Source organism: Pipra filicauda, unplaced genomic scaffold (assembly GCF_003945595.2).
Source record: "Pipra filicauda isolate LSUMZ 115617 unplaced genomic scaffold, ASM394559v2 scaffold31_size4109673_pilon, whole genome shotgun sequence".
In the NCBI taxonomy this organism is placed as follows: domain Eukaryota; kingdom Metazoa; phylum Chordata; class Aves; order Passeriformes; family Pipridae; genus Pipra; species Pipra filicauda.
In genome coordinates this window covers 4,068,784-4,074,091 of record NW_024104443.1, presented here as the reverse complement: position 1 = coordinate 4,074,091, position 5,308 = coordinate 4,068,784, and the positions used below count along the sequence as shown (strand labels likewise).

The following is a 5,308-nucleotide window of genomic DNA, read 5'->3' as shown; positions in this document are numbered from 1 at the left end:
GGAAACTGTGGTTCTCGTGCCCCCAACCCGTCACGACACGTGCTGCCTGCACCGAGCTGGTAACTCTCAATGCCCATCTGTGTTGCACGGCTTTGCTGGCAGGACCCCTCCAGTCTCACTGATGTCACACTAACACCTTCATACTGTGTTATGGATTACGAGCAGCTCTATCAGGTAAATTTTTCTACATAAAATGCGAGCTCACAAAGAGAATCGACTAGAGGGGAAGCATCATGGTTTCTTTCACAGGAGGTTTTAAACCGTTCATCCCCCTGTGCACAGCTCCCTCGTTCTGCAGCGGTCGGAGCGAAGGAGCGCCTTTGGCGTCTTCCTGCCGTGTTGTGCGGGCGGTGCCGGACCAGCCGCGCGGAGCTGACGGAGCCGGCTCTCGCTGAGGGAAGGAGCGGCCCTTTCTGAAGGAGGCGGCTCCCTCTGAGGGAAGGAGCGGCCCTCGCTGAGGGAGGCGGCTCCCTCTGAGGGAAGGAGCGGCCCTCGCTGAGGGAGGCGGCTCTCTCTGAGGGAAGGAGCGGCCCTCGCTGAGGCGGCTCTCTCTGAGGGAGGCGGCTGAGGGAGGCGGCTCCCTCTGAGGGAAGGAGCGGCCCTCGCTGAGGGAGGCGGCTCTCTCTGAGGGAAGGAGCGGCCCTCTCTGAAGGAGGTGGCTCTCTCTGAGGGAGCCCTTCCCGCGCCGCCATTGCCGCGCGCGGGGCGCCCCCTGCCGGCGGGAGGGCGGGAGCGTCCCCTCAGCGCCCCTCATGGCCCGGTCCTGCCCCCGCCCGCGGGTGTCACCCCAGAACTTTACCTGCAGTAAACTTTACCTGCAGTAAACTTTACCGGCGACTTACCGACTCGTTACCAAAATGCCAAAACTGTGACCTTATGGTTTACAGAGCAAAAGGCTGCCCTGTGCTGTAACGCCTCAGGGCTGTAGTCAAACACGGAACAGAAGTGGTGAAGAGCTGTTTTCCCCTGTGCGGTTGAGGGCACGACCAGAGGGGCCACAAGTAATGAGGAGGGGACTGTGGCTACGTTTTGAAGATGAAATGGCGTAAAGCCTGCATACGGCTCAGGAACCTGCTACCAGTGCCAGAGCTGGAGGCCGAGGAAACAATCTCCCCGTTCCCTGTCCCGTCCTCACTCAGCCCTGCGCGGGGGACAGTGACCCTGTCTGGCCCGACACATCCTCCGGCTTAGCAAACACAGCCAGGTGGTGGCTCAGTTCTTTGAGCTCCAGTGAGTTGGTTTAAATCCTTCTGTTTAATATCAAGCCTGTCTTGATATCAGTTCCCGCAAGAATGAAACTGATTTCTTCACGAATTGTGCTCAGATAATAATAAAGTCCAACGCAGTCGGTTCTGACTGGGAGACTGTGATGGGCACGGCTGAGCTCTCACTGTGTTGTCGTATTACAGGAGAGAATGAAAGTGCCTGAAGTGAGCAAAAACTTGTCAGACCCATAAAATGGCACACAATCCCTAATCCTACAATCCCTAATCCTCAAACCAGCGCATTTGCTACAAGACGCGTTCCTCTTGAAGGCCTCTGAGGAAATACTGTGTGGAGATGCTTTAGTCGGGGTAAGTAGTTAATTTGATGATATATGTATAAAAAAAGCAATCTTTACACTTGCAATGCTAATTTGACTCCATAACTGTAATAGCTTCTCATCATCAAAATTAATATATGAATGTATTTTAAGAGTTCTTGAGAAGATAATTACTGTATTCAAGGAAAAATTCTAACATTTTTAAAGAAAATTATGCTAAATTCATACTGTATTCCCACTGGACATGTACTTAATATAGACTGTGTGGGTTTGTGTGTAAAGGAGGAATATGTTAGCATAGTAATTGATATAAAAAAAGCATCTCCAGGAGCTATGACTGTAGTGAAGACATCTTCCAGTCCTTTTGTTTAAAGAGAATTTGGCAAGAATAATCAATAAGTGATCTCCTTTGACCCAATTCACAGTGATCTGATCTGCTGGGACTGTTCTAATTTCCAAACTATCCTGCACTACATGCAGAGTTCTGCAGACTCAGTGATGGTAACAGTGTGAGCTTAGGCTGCTCGAAGGAGGATAAGAAATAAAACTTCCCAAGCTACACCAGGAGCTTCAGCTGAACCTGTTGCTGTTCTGGAGAAATGAAAAGCACTTACAGATCTGCAGTGCTAGTGCTGAAGTGGACAGGTCATGAGTCTGCGTAGAGCAGCCAAATAAAAAGAAGAAAGCTTTACCTCATTCATTCCTTTACCTTTTCTCAAGTAAAATTTTATGTTTAGCTGTTCTTGAAAATATTCTGCTTTGGCAATTCCTGCTGTTACTTTTGTTAAAAAGAATCAGAGTTTGGAGAGTTAGGTAGATGATAGCATATGATGGAGTAGTCAAGTCGAGAGCATTAAAGTTTTGCATAAATCTGTTTTTGAGAAGTTTCAGTAGGATGTTGATGAGTGTGCATCTTGTCAGCTCCTATGTAGATAAAAGTGAACCAGCTCACAGGCAGTGTTAGTGAAGTATTTTAGGGATTACAGGGTGTGGCAAACAGAAAGCAGTTTGGCTTCCAGAGAGTAGGGTTAAACAGCTTGGATTAATGAAAATTCAGCAGAGAAGAGCATGCTTTGGGCTGTTCTCTCAGTCAGACCTCAGTGCTAGGAACTGTATTGCTCTACCTCCTCTGAAAGAGGCTTTTCAAGTTTTCTTTAGTTTTATGGTACATGGGGATTGTCAAAAATAGGTCAGATAAAAATTAGTCCTAAAGCTAAGCATTTCCAGATGGCTGGTAATGGCCAGATAATTTTTTATTGTGCTCTTAATTTTTCCTTTTTGTTCTTTCTCATACTGAGTTTTCTGACAGAAGAAAAACATAAAACCCCAATGTTCTTTTAAAACAACAATTCCCAAACCTGCTGGATGTACTTGAAATTTCAAAAAGTATACTCTCAAAAATATTCGTGGTCAAGTTGTTATAGTCACTGGATTTTACTTGATAGCGGTTTCACAAGTAGACACACATTCAAGATTTCTCTAAACTATTTTTTGAGATTTATGCAGTGTTTCCTCTAAGGAAATATTTTGAGCCTAGACCTGTGGAAACAATAAGTGCCATGTGGAGAAGGCACCCAGTGTGGCTGTCCTTGCAGTCCTGCTGAATGGGGCAGTGCCAGGCTGTGGGGAAGGACAGGAGCCGGGAATGGATGATCCTTGCACAGCGTGGAAGCAGCAGCACTCAGCTGAGCTCAGAGCTCCATGTCAAGAAGCTGGCCTGAGCCCATGCATCTGGAACACTCTCAAGTATGTGGCAGTTCCTAGAAAGGCTGAGCTCTGCCTTTCATCAGCAGCAACAGCCACAAGAGACAATATCTGCTTGAAAAATCCCTCACCCAGGATAAAAGCAGAGCATATTGTTTGTTGTTGGAGAGATTCTGAGTGCTAGTGAACTGTAAAACAAAATAAAATAAATCTTGAGTAGCAATTCCAATAGTTTTTTGTTGAATATTCCTGTGTGGTTTTGGACTAATTAAAACCACCACTTTTGTCTTTGTAAGTTAGTAAAGTGGGTAACCAAAGAATTTGACAAGTTCAGACCTTGAGTATGACTTGAGACAGACCGGGGCAGGAGGACAGGACAAGAGGGGCCAAAGTTTTTGCCTGCTTGCATCAGGACAAGAGGAAATGCCTCTAGTTGTGCCAGGGCACATTTAGATTGGGTATTAGGAAAAATTTCTTCCCCAAAAGGATTATCAAGTATTGGAACAGGCTGCTCAGGGTAGTGATGCATTCACCATCCTGGAAAGTGTTCAAAACATGTAGATGTGGTGCTTAGGGACATGGTTTGGTGGTGGATCTGGCAGTGTTAAGGGTTGGACTTGATCTTAGAGGCCTTTTCCAACCTTAATGATTCTCTGATCATCTACAGCCTCACTGGACTTTTCCACAGATAATTATCAGTGCTGATCTTCAATAGCTTTTTAACATGAATTGCATCAATTTGAGTTAGACAGGTTAAAGCACTCAATTGCCTAAGTCATGTTCTGTTCTCAGGTTATATACCTGCTACCTGTAATCACAGTGGATTTTGGGGTGACAAAGAAGTGAAAGAAAAATGGGTGTGGGGACTTCACCCACTCTGATATAACAGGGTTAGGTTATGGGCCAAGGTCCATGGGTACCAGCCTGGGTCAAATCCTGATTAGTTATATTTCCCCTGGACTGAGGCTTTACTGAGGAGACTTCTTGTGTTACAGTTCAAACCTAGGATTTCATAGACCAGCAAAAGTGACTCATTGACTTCAGTAGGTGCTGGTCTGTGCCTTGGATTATTAACTGCAGTTGTGAGGGGGTTTGGGTGGCCTGAATTTATGTGGTGAAGATATTTGGGACTGTTTCAACCTGGTGACAGATCCACCTCCCCATGGAGTAAGAGTTAAAACCAAAACTCTGCACCAAGAGGTGGATACACGTGCAAGGAACTTACAGTGTAGCCTATGGAGTCTTTCTAACCTGGGCTCATAACTCTTTCAGAGGTGAGCAGTATTCAATAATAAAAGGCACCAATTTTGTTTGAAATCTGTACCTTTGGAGCTAAATTAAAGTTGTAGGAGAGGAAGGATGCTAACTACTTGACATAGAAGAGGATCTAGAGTAGTGCCCTTCCTTGCTAAAAACATTTTGCCATTGAATAAGTTTAAGCTGGAACAAAATTAATGTGGCAGTGTCCTTGAAAATGATGGTACTTTTAGGAAGAAAAAGCATATATAGATATTTAAAATAGACAAAGGGGTTTTACACACATAAAAATACAATAAACTTGTTTTCCCTTTAAGCTTCAGAGATCTTCCTTGTGGGAGATACTGACATTCCCTTCATATTGGGTGGATTTACTACAAGGAAAGCTTGAGGAAACTTAAAAGTGTCCGGTTTTGTTTAAAACCTTGGTGGTCTTTAACGGCTGCCCCACAGTTCCAGCCTGGTACAAACTTAAACAGAGCTCTTTGTTGCTCTTGAATGTGACATAATCCTTTCATCTGGCGTCCTGAATGAAGTATGCACATGGCTTTTTTGCTACCCCTGCTGGGCTGCCTTGTTACACCTTCAGAGCAAAGCACCCCCAGTAAAAAAGCTTGGGCTCTGTCATCCACCCTAATGCCAGTAAACAACAGATAAGTATGGCATCTTTTGGCTTTAAAATGCTGCCCCTCATTAAACTTGTGTGTTGAGGAAGGAAACAGCTCCCCACATCATTGTTTCTTGCAGATACAGAGTACATTTTTTTGTTGTTTGCATGTTTGCTAATTTGAAGCTCTTTGAAGA

The 5,308-nt window shown here is 45.2% G+C and overlaps 1 long non-coding RNA gene across 3 annotated transcripts in view; it reads left to right on the top strand.

The window, feature by feature from the left end:
• Window positions 1-22: 22 nt before the first annotated feature.
• Window positions 23-5,308, top strand: part of LOC120323696 — a 57,541-nt gene continuing 52,255 nt past the window's right edge. The window contains exons 1-3 of one of the 3 annotated variants that reach the window (XR_005564435.1): window positions 23-174; window positions 1,410-1,574; window positions 1,969-2,234. This is a non-coding gene — a long non-coding RNA (uncharacterized LOC120323696). Of the gene's footprint in view, window positions 175-576; window positions 1,575-1,968; window positions 2,235-5,308 lie in introns of those variants that run through there. The other 2 variants (XR_005564434.1, XR_005564436.1) reach the window with 2 other exon arrangements.